General features: G+C 41.2%; 1 protein-coding gene across 9 annotated transcripts in view; it reads left to right on the top strand.

Annotated features, from left to right (window-relative positions):
* RYR3 (ryanodine receptor 3) overlaps window positions 1-16,984 on the top strand; it is a 484,984-nt gene that overhangs the window by 181,668 nt on the left and 286,332 nt on the right. The gene's annotated exons all lie outside the window — the stretch shown is intronic.

Genomic DNA, 16,984 nt, shown 5'->3' with positions numbered 1-16,984 from the left:
CATTTTAATCTTCACTGGAGTAAAAACCCTCGATCAGCACCCCAACCCTATGATTACTACTATCTGGGTTTAGAATGGAAGGATCTGGAATGACCAAGTGGAATCAATGGACAGAAAGCAAGAATAAGAACAAGATGAGCTTTGGGAGGGCCATGGGGTAGAAAAGCCTCTTGCTCTGCCGAGGGCTGGAGGAGCTCCTGCAGAGGAAGAGGAGGAAAGGTGAGGCAGAGAGCTTCTGTATTTACCTGAGGTGTCCTATGGCTGAAACTGAGCTGGGAGAGGGGAAGGTGCCGAACCTTGTTCCCCAGTCCTGAGATGTTGCTGTGGTGGGAAGGAGGAAAGTGCTGGACTGGTAGAGCCTGGGCATTCTGGCCTGGGCACTGCCCCTCTCTGAACTTTGTTCTGCCCATCTGCAAAATGTGGGCTCTGAACTACATTAGTGGCTCTAAAAATCTTAGGACACTGTCCTGGGACCAGTGTCTGTCCATGAGGAAGGACTCACAAGTCACCAAGGACATGAGGAAAATAAAGACAATGTAGGAATTGTTTCACTAAGCTAATTTAACAAATACAAAGGTCTGCCTTTATTTTCTATGATTATGTCCTTTTTAGTATTTTTATAGTATAATGGTAATAAATAAGTTGATTTGTTTTCTTTTTGGAAGTTATAGTGCTAGTGCAGTTGTGTAATTGACAACTTTCTTTTTTTTTTAATGCTCTTATTGGGCAAAATGTAAAATTGGCAACTATGTTAATGATCAGTTTTGCTCCTCTTATTGAAACTGTGCCGGGTCGTGAACTTGTTGACCCATAGGCCTATTCTTATGCACAGCTTATGGACTCCACGTTCTGAGCAGTTTTACGCAAACACCAGACACCTGTTTTGGCGTAAAAGCTGTTGCTTTACAAAAAAATCTTTTGATGAAACCAATATAGTTGGCACCCTCGGTTGCAGTTATTCTCGTTTTTCTTGGTGGCTTATTCCAGGTCTTATCTCTGTGATGGAATGAGAGGCACTCTGTCTGAATTTCTAGGCACCAGTTGTGCCTCCTTTTGTTCCTGTTACTGAGAGAAAAGTGGAACCAGCACGTTAATAAGAATCACCCGCTGTAATAAGAATCACCCGCTGCCCGCTCATTAGTGATGTGCTGTTGGAGGCTGGGGTGCCCGCCCCCATTTCTCTACTGCGCTTCTGCTTTTATAAGGTAGAGGGCGGTGGATGGGAGGACCGTGATGCTATTGTAAAGAGTGGAGTAAAAGCTATCCTTCTGTCAGTGAGGTCAGCAGGCTTCTGCTGAAGAACAGCCTTCGGGAATTTGCTTGAGAATGTGCTTCCTCTTCCTGACTCGCCTGAGTCCTGCCCTCCAGGTGGGGGTGGGGTGGGGCCAGTGTTGGAAACCCAGAGCATGACCACTCCTGACAATACCTCTTTTCATGGCTGTAGTGAGATATTAGAAAGGTAAGTGGAATGCATTACCTTTTTTTTTAACTATGTGTATGTCTTTAAGTAGTTGTTTATTTTCTAAAGTTTTTGACTTGGTATTAGAAATTTTCAGGATTACTTTAGGGGTACAAAAATCTGCAGATTTTATCAGTGAGTAGGGATAACTGAATTGTAATTATTGAGGCACCTTTAGTCAGTCAAGCATAGAACTATGGTGCTGATTCTCTGAAACTTAAGGCAACACTGCACTTTCAGTTCAGGACACAGCTACAGACGAGACAGCCAGGCATTTTGTCCCACTACTCTATAGGACTGTTTCCCCATGAGACGACACTGGCAACTTTACCTTATGGGGATTTTCCATGTCACCTTGGTAACGGGACTGCTTGAAAACCCTCATCCAATTTTAGAATTTATACAAATTTTGGAAGTAATGCCCTGATGTAGTATAGTATCTCAAATTCACGTTCCTTCTCTCAGCCTTTAAGTGGATCACTAACATGTTTCTACACTAATTTAATCTAGAGATTTCCATTAATGGGGAGAATGAAAGGTGAATATTTAACAAGATGCTAGCATTTCAGAACTTCTTGCTCTGCTCAGCGTTGTAAATTTTATGGTGGTATTGACTCCCTTTTCTACTCCCTTACCCCACCCAGCCAGGCCTCACCTGCAGGGTAATGCTGAGGGCCTGGGGTGCAGTCTAACAGTAGGAGCCACAATTCTCTGACCGTAAGCCATTGATCCAGATCACCAGGAGAGTGAGCAACTGCTGTTTCCCAGTTCATTGTTCCTTCAGGGCAGCCACGTGGACGTGTAGGGCAACCAGAACGTACAAATCCGTGATTTAGTAACTACGCTGAGAGAAACAACAGGACAGCAATATTCCCAGGCTCTCTCAAGAATGCAGTCTCAAGTTAACCTGTTTATATGAAACTCCAATTCCTTGGCTCATAACCTCAGTCTCTCCCTATGGCACAAACCCCTTTTAAACTCTGTCTCTCTCCCCCAGGTGGAGCTCCCTAGGCTGCTGTTGTTTCACCTCTAATGTTATCTCATCATTTGCAATTTTTTATTAGATTTCATTAGATCGAGCTGTTCCCAGGATGATCAGGAATGATAAGTTCACAGTGCTGAATGAATCGTGGTGCTAACAGGTTCAATTCCAACTGATTTCTTATTTCCCTTAATTTTTTTGTGCTGTAGGAATGCAAAATGCTCCTCAGTTCTGCCAGTCCCTTCCCCCCATTTGTCTGTCTGTCCATAAGGACTCAGTGATTTTACACTTTTAAAAATATATATTAACTTCATTTCAATCCTATCAATGAATCTTGACATTTTTTTTACTTGCAAATAATAACACTCAACATTTTCCCACACTTACTTTTGGCTTCCCAAACTTCTCTTCCTGTATAAAGGGAATCTATTTGTGATTATTCTTTTTATTTCTTTTCCCCCATAGTACTCTGCTGCTAAAATATAATTCTAACAGAAGAAAAACAGCCTCTATTTTAAATTTTATATTAAACTATGTTAAGAACTCAGTTGCTTCAGTCCCGTCTTCTGAAGAGTGGTGTCCCAATTGCTGTATCTTGCAAAATGTGCCAAAATAATTAAGAGATTTCCATACCCGACATTCACCCAGGTTTAATCCAGTAAGGGCTACTTTAGTTTATTCTCAGGGTCTAGCCTAAAACAGAGGTACACCCAGCCCCAAATGACCCTGTTTTTAACATGTATATATTTATGCTCAACCCTCCAAACTAAAAGACTTCCATGTATATAGGATTTATTTTAAATGTGCTCACTTGACCTAGGAAAGGAGTCACAGGCTGAATTCAGCTTTTCTTTACAAATCCCAGGGAACTCCAGTGCAGGGGGAGGCGGAGACAACACCCCACCCCTAGTGTCTGCAACCTCCCTGAAGCTGGGACCACCTGGCCCCAGACAGCCTGGTTTGTAGCCCACAAGGTCTTGCATGGCACTCTGTCCCAGATGGAGTTCCCGCAGTTTTTCATAATGGATTATTTTTTTAAAAAGTGATTCTCTTGGTAGTTCACCAGTAAGAGACAACCTGAGTCACCTTGTTATTAAAATCGGTGGCAAGAGCCAAACACATTACTCAGTGTTCTCCCACCTTCCAAATAGCCTTTCTAATTTATGTCCTTGATTTCTAATCTAATGTTTGAAAAATAACATCAATATAGGACCGTCGTAATTTGAACTACGAATCACTGCTTTAAGACTTGGACACTCAAGTGTACATTACAGTGACCCTTTTGTGTACTGTGTCACCTCATTCCTGCTTTAGTATCATCTCAAACTTGCATCTCCCTTCAAATACCAATCATGTTCCATAATACAGTCTTCATTTTCTCTGTGATGTGCAGATCCCCTCTGCATGTTCCCAGGGAGTGCGTGTTAGGCTTATTAGCATCACTGCTGACGTCCTTGAGAGCATCCTTGCTTCCTTGAAGCAACAGGGCAGCCCAGGCCCATCCTAATTCTTCTGTCACAGACATGAAATTGAAGAACTCTTTAAATATCCCTGGTACCGTTTCATGGAGAACAATGTTAGAGACCAAATTCTGCTGTTAGAGATGTTTATTACAGTTGCCCACCGTGACTAGTGGGAGGAGGTATTAGTATGATGCCAAAAGAAAGATTACTAAAGCATCTTACGATACATTGTTTTTTATGAAGAACATGAATTTAAAGTGATAGTGATAACTCCAATATAATTCCAGCCTCACTTAATTTTTCCTGGATTACTTAAATATGAGCACTTATTAAACTACTTTTTTTTCTTTGAGGTAGCAGATTGCTTATAGTCCACAGCTGTATGGTACTGTGCGATCCTTTCTCCATTTATTTAAAAGGTGCTTATGGAGTACCTACTGTATGTCATTTCCAGTCTCTGGTTTCATGGTACAGTTTTCTAGTGTATCAAGGAACATCTTCTTCTTTGATTCTTCAAGCTGCATAAACAACTATAGATGCATATTGATTACTAGACAGTGAGAAGTTACCGGGAATTTTTATAGCAACACTGGCTCAAGTCAGTCTCTCTGTCCTTCTGACACTTGATCTCACTGTGGACTCTGTTAGATAACATATTTGCTTCTTCAGGTGTCTGAGGATCACTCACAGTCAGCAATGATCTCTCCCAGTGTAAACAGCAGAGATCAAGTGAAATGGGTTTTTTTTCCCCTCAGTTTTATTGAGATAAAATTGACATACAACACTATGTAAGTTTAAAGTGTGCAGCATAATGACCTGACATACCGTATTATAAAATCATTACCACAATAAGTTAACATCCATTACCTCATATGGTTATCAAAAATTTTTTTCCTTGTGATGAGAACTTTTAGTATTTATTCTTTTAGCAGCTTTCAAATATACCATACTACAGTGTTACCTATAGTCACCATGCTGTACATTACATCCTCAGTACTTATTTATCTTATAATTGGAAGTTTGTACCTTTTGATCACCTTCACCCAATTCCCCCACCCCACATCCCCCACCTTGATAACCACAAATCTGCTCTCTTTTTCTATGAGTTTGGTTCTTTTTTAAATTCCACATGTGAGCGAGATTATATGGTATTTGTCTTTCTCTGACTTATTTCACTTAGCGTATTCTGCAAGTCTATCCATGTTGTTGCAAATGGCAGGATTTCCTTCTTTTATGGGTGAATAGTATTCCACTGAATATGTATACACATTTTCTTTATCCGTTCATTTGTCGGTGGATGCTCAGACTGTTTCCATGTCCTGGCTGTTGTAAATGATGATGCAGTGAACATGGGGGTGCAGATATCTCTGACATAGTGATTTTGTTTCCCTCAGACAAAAACCCAGAAGTGTAATTGATGGGTCATATGGTATTTCTATTTTTAATTTTTTGAGGAACCTCCATACTGTTTTCCTTAGTGGCTATACCAATTGACATTCCCACCAACAGTGCACAAGGGTTCCCTTTTCTCCACATCCTCACCAACACTTGTTATCTCTTATCTTTTTTGATAGTAGCCATTCTATCAGATGTGAGGTGGTATCTCATTGTGGTTTTAATTTTGCATTTCTCTCATGATTAGTGATGTTGAGCACTTTTCAGGTATCCACTGGCCATTTGTGTGTCATCTTTAGAAAAATATCTATTCAAGTCATTTGCCCATTTTTTAATAGGATTATTTTGGGGTTTTTTATATTGAGTTGGCTGAGTTCTTCGTATATTTTGGATAGTAACCCCTTGTCAGATATATGATTTGCAAATATTCCCTTCCATTCCATAGGTTGCCTTTTCATTTTGTTGATCATTTTGTTTGCTGTGCATTTACATTTGATGTAGTCTCACTTATTTATTTTTGCTTTTGTTCCTTTTGCTTTAGGTGTCATATCCAAAAAGTTATTGCCAAGACCCTGTCAAGAAGCTTTTCCCATGTTTCCTTGTAGGAGTTTTATGGTTTCAGCTCTTATGTTCAAATCTTTAATCCATTTCAAGTTAATTTTTGTGAGTAGTGTAAGTAGGGATCTAGTTTCCTTTTTTTACATGTGAATATCCAATTTTCCAACCACCATTTATTGAAGAGACTGTCTTTTCTCTGTTGAGTAGTCTTGGCTTCCCTGTCAAACACTAACTGACCACATATGCATGTATTTGTTACTGGGCTCTCGATTCTGTTCCATTGATCTATGTCTGTTTTTATTCCAGTACTATACTACTGTTTTCATTACTGTAGCTTTGTAATATAGTTTGAAATCAGGAAGTGTGATGCCTCCAGTTTTGTTCTTTCTCAGAATTGCTTTGGCTATTCTCAATCTTTTGTGGGTCCATATCAATTTTAGGATTGTTTTTTCTACTTCCGTAAAAAATACCATTGAAATCTTGAGAGGACTTCCTTGAATCTATAGATGGCTTTGGGTAGTATGGACATTTTAACAATATTAATTCTTCTAATACATGAACACAGGGTATCTTTCCATTTATTTGTGTTGTCTTCAATTTCTTTTGTCAGTGTCCTGTATTTTTCAGTGTAGAGATTTTTCACCTCCTTAGCTAAATTATTCCTATTTTATTGTTTTTGATGCTGTTATAAATGGAATCATTTCTTTATTTCTTTTCCAGATAATTCATTGTTTGCAATGTTTTTTCAGAACGAAGTCATCACGTTATATTAATGGTAACTGCCAATCCCACTAGGAAATGATTGATTTATTTTCCTCCAACTGTTGAAGGAGGCCAATGTCAGCACAACTGGGATTTAATTTTGTTTATTTTCTGGTTATTCTTTTCAAATTGTGAACCATACTTGGTGTTTTTGAGCCACTCTCCCCCTCCTCTCACAGATAGCAGGTGCTAATTTTATTGTGCCTTCTTTCCCTTGACCACAAAGCTTGCTGTGTTTTCCTGTAGCTCAAGGGAAGTTGGGTTTTACTGTCAGTCCCAGTAGGTTATCCTCCCAATGTCAGTGTGATGAATTCACTCCCTACACGATGGGGAGAAAATAGATCAGGTGCTGCTTGTTCTATCTAGGTCCTGGCTTTCATTCACAGATCAGCAGAGGAGACTTTTTTAAAAACCATTTTTCTCTTTGGCAGAAAAGCTAATTGGTGGCAGGAACACAGACCTAGGCTAGGCCTCTGAAAGGCGGGCTTTTGAAGGCAGCCATGTGAATAACCCTGCCCATGTGTTAGATGATTCAGAACAACTCTAAGAGACACTAAACTTGCAGACAGAGAGGAAAGCAGAATTCTGTAAGTAAGAGTGCAGAATCCTGAAGTGCACCCTTAATGACTGGGGACACAGAAACCAGAATGAGAACAGAAGATGGGATGTAACTCATTGGGAAGAGGGGTGACAAGTAGTAAGAGAAGAAAAGTAAAAGTCGCTTCACCCTAACCCGCTCTATTTTTTGCCACCAACTCCATCTCTTCCCAGGCCCTGTAGAGTCCAGATTGGTGGAGAAGGAAGTCCAGATTGTGGACAAGGCAGCTCAGGAAGGGTCTAGCTGACTTTGAACAGTGTGAAGATGAGTGGGTCCAGGGGTGATCATGGTGGGCCTGCAATTCTTCCTGTGTTGAGTTTGAATTGTCTAGAGCCCTCACCACACAGATTTTATGATAGAAATTTGTGTCTTTCCACCTGTCACTTATGTGGCAGCACAGCTAGGAGACAGAGAGGCAGAGTTGAATGTTAGTCTTAGAGCTATCAAGAAGGGGAAACAACCATGTTTGTTCTTTGCTTCAGTGGGGTTCTGGAGAAATGCTAAAAGGAAAATCAGTCACTGGTCCAGAATGATGGTTCTGAGAACAGGGAAGTACTTGCTGACTGCAAGCATCATACTGATTACTGGGATGAAGGGTCCACTGCTCCTGGGGAGGTCCCACAGGGGTGGCTCTCAAGCCTGGCTGTGCATCAGAATTACCTGGGAGCCCAGGCCCCACCACAGACCTACCAAATGAGAATCTTAGGGAAATGGCCCAGCCTTTGAGGCTGTAGGTTTTTTTTTTTTTTTTTTTTTCTTTTTCTTGCTTTGTTCTCAATTTTAAAGCTCCACCAGTGATTCTGACGCATAGCTGGGATTGGGGACCACTTCTTTAGAATAAATCCATGAGAGATTCAGAAGAGTCATGCCATTGTCTTCTGAGCAGCATATGGTCCACGGACAGGTAGGAAGTAATAGGAGCACCTGTTCTCCTCTCCTCCCTCAGGTGCACACATACACAGAACTCATGGAAAATCAGCTTCTCCACCCAAGGCCACTTCATATCCTTCAAGGAAAGATCAGGCTTCTGTTTGTTTGTTTTGCTTGGAAATATAAACTTGGCCGTGGGCTTATTATGTGTGTGTAGAGAGAACAGGATGAATTGGTCTCTATCCAGCAAGATCATAATTGGGAACCATGCAAGGGGGTTGGAGGGATGAAGGACATAGAAGTTGTGTTGATAAGAAATAGGTTAAGGAGTGCAGGAGAGACGGAAGAGGATCAGACAACAAACTACATAATCGAGTTCATCTTCTGCCTCATAGCCCACATGGGTAGAGGTGTTTTCACACAGTAGGACTCATCAGTAGTTTTATGATAAAAACGTATTCCTATTTTGTTATAGCCAGGATGCACAGTGATTTTTTTTCCTAAAGAAATAGTAGATTAGAGACAGTGTTCGATTTTTCATGTCAAGGTAATCTAAACTTTCAGATGTTCAACTCTTTATAGGAAATATTTACTAAATGTTACCTGGCTGAAAGGAAATGATTGGGCAGAGTTCTTAGTCTTGACCCTATATGATCACTGGTCCACCATTTCATCAGAGGCCTGATGAATGATGAATATGGGTGATTCAAATAAAAAACAGATCAGTGACTTGAAAACAAATCTGGATGACAGGGTTCTTTTATGAAAAAAATGAACTTGGCAATGTCACATTCTTAGAAATCTGTTAGTCAGTTATGGGAGAAAAGGGGAAAAATTAATTCAGAGAAGAAAATAATTGCTTCACCTCCTTCCAAAGTATACTTGTCATCAGTCTAAATGTCATTAATACCCTGACAAATATCTCCTGTCAATTTGCTCTTTTAAAAGACTTCATAATAAGAAACATGTGTCAGAGCTGCCATTCTAGCTGTCTGGTTTTACTGTGGCATCAGTGTTCAAAGAAAAGCATAGATGTATCTAGAATGACCCCATGCTCAATTTGAAGGTATCCCCAACAGCCACCTTTTTTCTCTCAATGGAGAAAGCTCATCCTCCTGTTTCACAATCAGTGTTTGTGAAATCCTAGTGGGAATTTCCAAAAGTCATTTAACTTGTTCCCCAAATGTCATGGATTGGGAAAGAGGGAAGGAAAAATGATTGCACATGTCTACCATTCTCACAGATCAGAAACTCTTATTTCTAAAGACGTGAAAGGCAGGAGATCCCTCCATTGTCTTCAGTCATGCATTCCGTCTGCAACATCTAGGGCTACTTATGGCTTTGAGTACTCACAGGGAATAATGAACTTGGGGTCCCCACAGGGGCTCCTCTGCAATCCCTAATTCATCAGAGCCATCTCTCAGATTTTACTTACCCCATGGGCCAAGTCTACGCAAAAGAGAAGCCGTGTAGGCATTTTTCTGGAAGGGACTACCTCCTTGCTATGCAGGTTCTTGCTGCAGATGAGGCTCATGACCCAGAGTTTATAGTTTCTCAGATCAGGCTCTGGCCTTTCATCTTTTTGTCCTGAAATACTTCCATGTGGCTGTGAAATTAATGATGTGATCAAGAATGAGATTGCAGAATCTTGTCACCCAGGAAAATAATTCTAGGTGCTTCCAAGAGGGAGGGTTGGCTGAATTCAATAAATTATGAACCGTGGGGATGGTAATTTTGGCATTCTGTGGTGATTGGTTGGGGGATGATTTTGGCTGTGTTTTTCTTACTTAAAAAAAAAAAATGAAAGAAAACAAGGCGAATAGGCTGTCTTTTGCACAGCTTTTAGAACATTCCATCCTTCAATCTTGTGATACAGTGGTGCGGAGTGGGCAGCACTGAGGGTGTGGGAGGTGCGGCTTCCTGGAGTTATGGTCACCCTACTAACCTTGCTCCAAATAAAGCAGGGACTGCCATAGGCCCTCTGCGGACCAGATTCCACCTTTTCTCCTGGGTCCTATTGTACCTCACAGCCTCTGATACGTGAACCTGTCTTTTCAGTAAGGCAGCTAGGGAGACTGCCATGATCACTGGATTTGGGGGAGTGGACTGTCACATGCCGCACCTTCCTTGATTAGAATTCTATTTCATGATTTTTGTTTTTAACAGTATCCCAAGAGGCCCATGAAGGATGTCAAGAACGTGGCCTCCTTTCAAGTGCATTTATCTTAAGGGCCTGAACTGTCCTGGTTGACTTGCCCCAGGCTCACTTGAAGAGTTTCTTACAGGGGAAATCTCTTCAGCGGATTCTGTCCTGATGGTGTGGCTTTCTGTAGCCAATAGCTCAGAAACCTCTGACTAAGAGTTTTGTTTATTTATTATTTTTATTGAGGTGACATTGGTTTATAAGATTATATAAATTTCACATGTACATCATTATATTTCAACTTCTGTATAGACTACATTGTGTTCACCACCAAAAGTCTAGTTTCCATCCATCGCTATACATATGTGCCCTTTTACCCCTTTTACCTTCCCCAACCCCTCTAGTAACCACCAATCTGTTCTCTGTATCTGTGTGTGTGTTTGTTTATCTTCTGCATATGAGTGATGACTTAGAGTTTTAGATCCATGTTGACCATCCCATTGCAAGTGGAAAATCAAGGCATCAAGTAAAAGAATGATACCTTATATTTGTGCAGTGGCTTTATATGCCAAAGTGGGAAGCCCAAGAAAAGCTAGACTTGGCAGTTACCTGGCTGAAGAGTAGGGTGTCCCATCCAGAAAAGGTTGTGAAGAAAAGGGCCGAGTGTCCTGCATTGGGCTCTCCGGGATTTTACACATAGTTAGGGAATTAGGATGGCAAGATGTGCTTTTTGAATTTCTGTCGTCATATTCCTTGGTTCTGACTCCAAATCACAAGTCAAACTAATCTGGACCTGTGCCCTCCCACCCCTGGCCTACACTTTCTAAATCCCAGTGTACCACTTTAACTATCATTGAAGAGGGAAATTTGTCCCTGTTACCAGGAGTTTACAATCTAAGATGTGTTTGGAAAATGTCCCTTCAGTCCTTTTGGTGCCATTCGAGCTGGGGAGTCCCATCTGTCCACCCCTCCTAGAAAAGCGGGGTGCTTGCATGAGATCTTGGGAGTTTGGCCAGAGAGAGGTGATAACCTGCAGCAGTAGGAGAAGGTGCCCCTAGAATCTGACAGCTGGGGAAGGGGGGCAGCCTTGGGAAGCATGGAATAGTGTAGAAACCAAGTTTCCAGAAACAAGGACGGGATCTGAGAGCAGTCAGAAGACCCCATCATTTGGGATCCAAGCAGGAGTGACTCCCTGCAAGAGCTTTTCCCTATGGAGTCTGGAGCTAGGCCTGAAGGAAGTAGGAGGGGACCAGAGGTGTCTTGGATAGAGGCTGCCTGTCTGAGGTCTCCATTCAACGCCAGAGTAGGGCCAGACTCTGAAGTCAGTTCTTTAAAGCAAGCATGCTGAAAGCCAGCTGCCTTTCAAGGAGGTAAAGTCATTTACTGAGGATGCTGACAAATCAATCACACCTTGAGCAACTGAAGTTTTAACAAATAGACAAAACACTTTTGTAACTCTCTGTTTCTTTAATCACATGCAGCGTGTTGTTGTCCCCCATAGACATACATTTTTCATTGAAATGATTATGTAGTAGCACTAAGGAAAAATTTGGGAAAACTCCGATGATTCTGCAACCAACCAAATGGCTGTTTCATTTTTATGGGTTTCTTTATCATTCTTGCATATTTATGATAGTTGAAGGCACTTTGCATTCTGCCTTTTTCACGGTGGTATATCGTAAACATTTTCTGTGTTTCCGATAGCCTCTGTAATTGTCTTCTTTAATAGTTGTGGGATAGAACATCCTGAAGAAGCCCCAGGATTTACTAGGCAATATTTTTCTTTTGGATATTTAGGTTCTTTCCAGGTGTTTTGTTTGCCCCCATTAAAGGTTCTTATCACAACAGTGTGTGTCCTTTGCTTCTCTTGAATTATTCCCAGAGGTAGCAAAGGTTGTGCACTTCTTTACAACTTTTTTCATTATTGCTTTGCAAGAGAGTTGTACTAGGTGCCACGTTGTAGAGGATCGCAGCAGCTAAATTGCAACTCTGACAGCGTTAAGGTTTTTTTTTCCATTTTTGCAAATTTAGTTGATGTAAAATCATATATCAAACTTGCTTTAATTGTCATTCCTTTCATTACTAGAAGAGATAAAATCTCTTCCATATGTTTTAATTTTATTTCTGATATGAATCGTTTCTTCATATCCTTTGCCTATTTCTTTCTTTGATGCTTTTTTCCCCCTCCATTTCAATGAGATGTTAACCCTTTTGTCAAAGGGATACAAAGAATTTCTGTAGTCTATTAAATGTCAACGTTTCCATTGCTCTGAAGTTTAGTAATCTTAGTACCATTGTATCCGTCTTTTCTTTCCTTTGAGTTCATCTGCTGCTTCAAAGCATGGATAATATTAGGTCTGTACAGGAATGTGGACTATTTATTACATGCTAGTTGTTTTAAGAATTTAATTTTAAAATGAAATATTTGACTCTATTATCTGTCCAGAATCTTTTATATTTCCTGTGGATCTTGCTGAATGCTTTTCTGATTTGCTATCCACATACCATAGAGACATTTGCTTAGTAAGCCTGCCTTCCTCCCCTTGTACTAAAAATCTGCTTTATCATATGCTACATCATATGCTACATTTCAGATTTGTTCATGGACTGCCTATATTGTGCTACATTCTCCTTTTTGAACCTTTACCAGAATGAATTGATTAAATTTGCTCCATAACATTTACTAAAACTTGGTTCTCTTTTAGAATAAAATTTCTTACTGTTTATATTTCTAGATTAATTTTATAGGAATTTTGTTGAATTCCAAAATACCCTACTGGAATTTTTATTAAAACTGAACTAAATCTGTAAGTTAAATTAAGAGAAGAAGCATTTACAAATATTAGTATTCTGAGTCTGTAACAAAGTATACTTTTCCATTTCACCAAATCAAATTTCATTTTATAGAATAAAGGTTTGTGGTTTCGGTTTAAAGGTTTAGCTCATCATCTAAGTAAATTCCTAAAAATGTACTATTTTGTAGCAGTCGTGAATAGAATCTTTCATTATGTTTTCTAACTGAAAATACTGGGTTACTTGGTTTTTTTTCTACTATTAGATGTTACTGTTTTTCTACTTATGTGGCATCATCATTATTTAGTTGTCACTTGTGTCAAAGGAAACCTCCTGGGCACTGTAAAGGGCCTCCGGCATGTTCAGGAAATGTTGCTCTGTGACCTTCTAGAAAGGCTTCTTTCTTTCTTTCTTTGATAGCCGAAAAGCATGGAACAGAAGTGGGCTAAAGAAGGAAAAGAAAATGAAAGGCACTTATCCACATCCAGAAAATGATTTCGTGTCTACAGGTCCTCCCAGGAAGGTGACCCCTAAAGCTTTCATGGGTTATGTTAGATTCAGCAAGGAGCCTTCCTAGAGCCAGGGACCTCCAGAGTACCACTTGGGGTTCCAGATTATCAAAGTAGGTGGATTAGAGATCTAACAGTCTTGAGTCATTTGTGTGTGGCTGGAGAGAAGCAAAGTCCCCCTGTCCTTTGTTGCCATATCGGGTTTATCTCACCGGGAGGCAGTGTCCTCCGGGCACCACCGAAAGAAGCATCAGTGACAGAATTAATTTTGAAGTTATAGGTGAGATGATTGAATTAATAATCTAGTGGAACATTTTCCACTGGACATGGCATCAGGGCCTTTCACCAGCTTTGCCCTGCCCCACTCCCATCCTCTGAGGTGGTACCAAATATTCTCCTTGTGCCAATGATGACAGCCAAGGTCATCCGTGGCAGGAACAGATTGCCATCCCAATGAAGTCTCACAGCCTTGAGGCCTGGATTCCCTTTGTGAACAGGTCCATGCAGTCTTCTGTGTAGCATATCACATCTTTCTTGGAATGTTATCCCAGAATTGGCATCAAATAGTGAAAAGAGCTAGTGGAACTTGTAGTTAGATCCAGGACTTGGGGTTCATATCCAAGCTCACTGCTTACAAGCTCACCATGGGAAAGTTTCTCTTTTCCCATCTGTAAAAGGGAGACAAAAGGACCGTTTTATCCAATTATTGTTCATTCATTCAGGAAGTATGAGTATGAAATATGGAAATGAGTGTCTCCTATTTGCCAGGCACTGTTAAAAGTGATGTTGATATGGCAGAGAACACAACAAAGATTTGTGGAGCTTGTGTCCTAGGGGGAGGGAGGGGAGATACATATCAAAAATAACATATGAATTCACATCACCTAATAATAAGTGCCATTAGAAATAATAAAGCAGAAAATTCTGATAGGGTAAGAGTAATTGTTCCTTTGGAACGAGTGATCAGAGAAGACTTTGCTAATGAGATATCTGAGCACAGAATGGAATAAAGAGTGGGAATGAACCATAAGAATATTGGAGGAAGAGCATTCCAGGCAGAGGGACACATATGTGCAAAGGCCCTGCAGTAGGAGCATGCTTGTCTGAAGGATAGAGGAAGGCCCCTATGGCTGGAGCAGAGGGAGTGATGGAGAGCATGCTTCCTGGAGGTGATAAAGTCAGAGAGGGGGAAGGGAAGCCAATCAAGTAGGGCAGGGATTAGCAACCAGAGCTGGCAAGTCAAATCCAGCCTATGCCCTGTTTATGTCTAGGTAAGGTTACATATAGGTAAGAATGGCTTTTAAATTTTGAAAAAGTTGTTTAAAATAAAAAGACTATATGTTCAGAGGCCATATTATCAGCCTATTTTAGGCTGCAAGGCCTAAAATATTGACTATCTGGTCCTTTATAGAGAAAATTTGCCAACTCCTGATGCAGGGGGCTTAGAGGTCATGGTGAGGATGTTGTACTTCTAAGTGTGAAAGGAAGCTGTGGGGGGAGGCACTTTGAGCAAGAAAGTAATGGGATGTGATTGACAGTCTGAAAAGGATGGCTCTGGCTGCCATGTTAACTCAGGCTATAAAAGGGGGAGGATGCAGCAGGAAGCACAGTTAGGAGGCCATTATTGTGGTCCAGGTGAGACAGGGCTGTTGGTTGGACCAGACTGATAGGTAGCAGCGGGATGCTGAGTAGTTGAATACAGAATGTATTTTGAAGGTGGCACCAAAGTGCTTTGGATTGACTGTGCACTGTGAGGGGAGGAAGGAGTACAGGATGCCTCCAAGATTTTTGGTCTACACACTCTCCTTATGTTGTCATGGAAACTGAATGAGAGAATGAGCTTTTCTGCCCCAGGGTTTGACACCTCCAGTCCTTCCACCATTTTGCAGCCAGGGTTACCTTCCTAAGGTACAGTTTTGATTATGACGTTCTCCTTCCAGAAACCCACCCCAGTGTCCCCTTAGCTGTGGACCGTTCATAGCCTTCCATAATCTGACCGCCCTGCACCTGCATCCTGACTTGTTGCTGGCTGTTCCCTTTCACAACCCCAACATTAAACAGTGAATCATCCAGCGGCCCCCTCCACCCCCGACTCCCCCCCCACCCCCGCCCCGTGCACTTCACACTTTCCGCCTCCAGCCTTTGCCCCTATGGTTTCCTCTTTCTTGGCATTGTTACATGTGAGCAGTAATATTAGAGTCTACCTTTTCAATAAAGTTATTCTTTAGCATCCTCTTTATCCTCCCGGTCTCTTCCAATGCTCTTTGTCCTCACCTCTTTTAACAGGGGTGTCGTTTCTATTTGTAACATGATTTTTGTACATAAGTCCTATCTCCTCTCTCAGACTATAGAGAGGGAGACAATACAGAATATGGTTAAATTTTGACTGTACTTGGCACCTATATGATTTTGGGCAAGTTACTTAACCTCTTTAAGCCTCAGTTTTTGTTGCTGTAAAATGGAGATAATCACCATCGTTACTGCACAGCACTAATTAAGACAAAATGAGATGATTTGTTACAACACTTAGGGTGGTTCTGTGCCTGCCATTTAATTAGAGCTCATTTAATTCCAGCGAGATCAAGTCACTTTCATCAAGGAGCTGAGGAAGCATCTTTCTAGCCTATCTTTCCTGATGCTTTGTGCACTGATTTTGTACACAGTAGGCAAACGGATATATTATAAGAAGTAGAGTGAAATGAACTCAAGTTCTGGATGGAGTTAACTGAGTTCAGTGCCCACCACCACCACATCCAGCTGTAGGACATATGGCGAGACACTTACCCTCCTCGAACTTCAAATCCCTCACATTTGGACTGCAGGAAATCACTTCCACCTTGAGAAGTTGTGAGAATGAGCTCTGATGGTATGTAAAGCACCTGACGCATAGCCTGTGCCCTCACCAGGATCATGATTATCAAAGCTTCTGCAGAAAAAGCTCCTCTACCCTTCTAGGGAAGCTTACTCCTCCCTTAAAGCAGTGGTTCTCAAAATGTGGTCACTGGACCAGCAGCATCAGTGTCATGTCCTCTGGAACTTGTTAGAAGGTTCTCAGGGTCCACCCCAGGCCTAGTAAAGCAAACACTGTGGAATCGGGGCAGCCTGTGTTTTAACCAGCTGATGAACACCAGCATCTAAGAGCTACTGCCTCAGTGGACGGAGAAGATGGGATGTGAAGCCTCCCAGATTCTGCATGGTGGTGTCCCATTCAATCCCAGGGGAGTACTTCAGTCTCTGCTTTTCTGTTGGCACCGTAATCAAGGGCATGAGGGCCAGGAGATATTTCCAACAGTTCCAGAGAAGGGAAGAGCACAAGCTCTTAAGTGCCACTTGTTGAGATTGGCAACTCTTGACTCTTATATTACTCATGAAGATAATAGGAACAAAGACCAACTGGAGGAAGAGGTGACCCAAGGTTAACGGGAGGAAATCTAATTTAGTCAGTAGTTCAA

Source organism: Equus quagga, chromosome 2 (assembly GCF_021613505.1).
Source record: "Equus quagga isolate Etosha38 chromosome 2, UCLA_HA_Equagga_1.0, whole genome shotgun sequence".
Lineage (NCBI taxonomy): Eukaryota > Metazoa > Chordata > Mammalia > Perissodactyla > Equidae > Equus > Equus quagga.
Note: the sequence above shows the minus strand (reverse complement) of the source record. Positions and strands in the feature narration are given on the sequence as shown.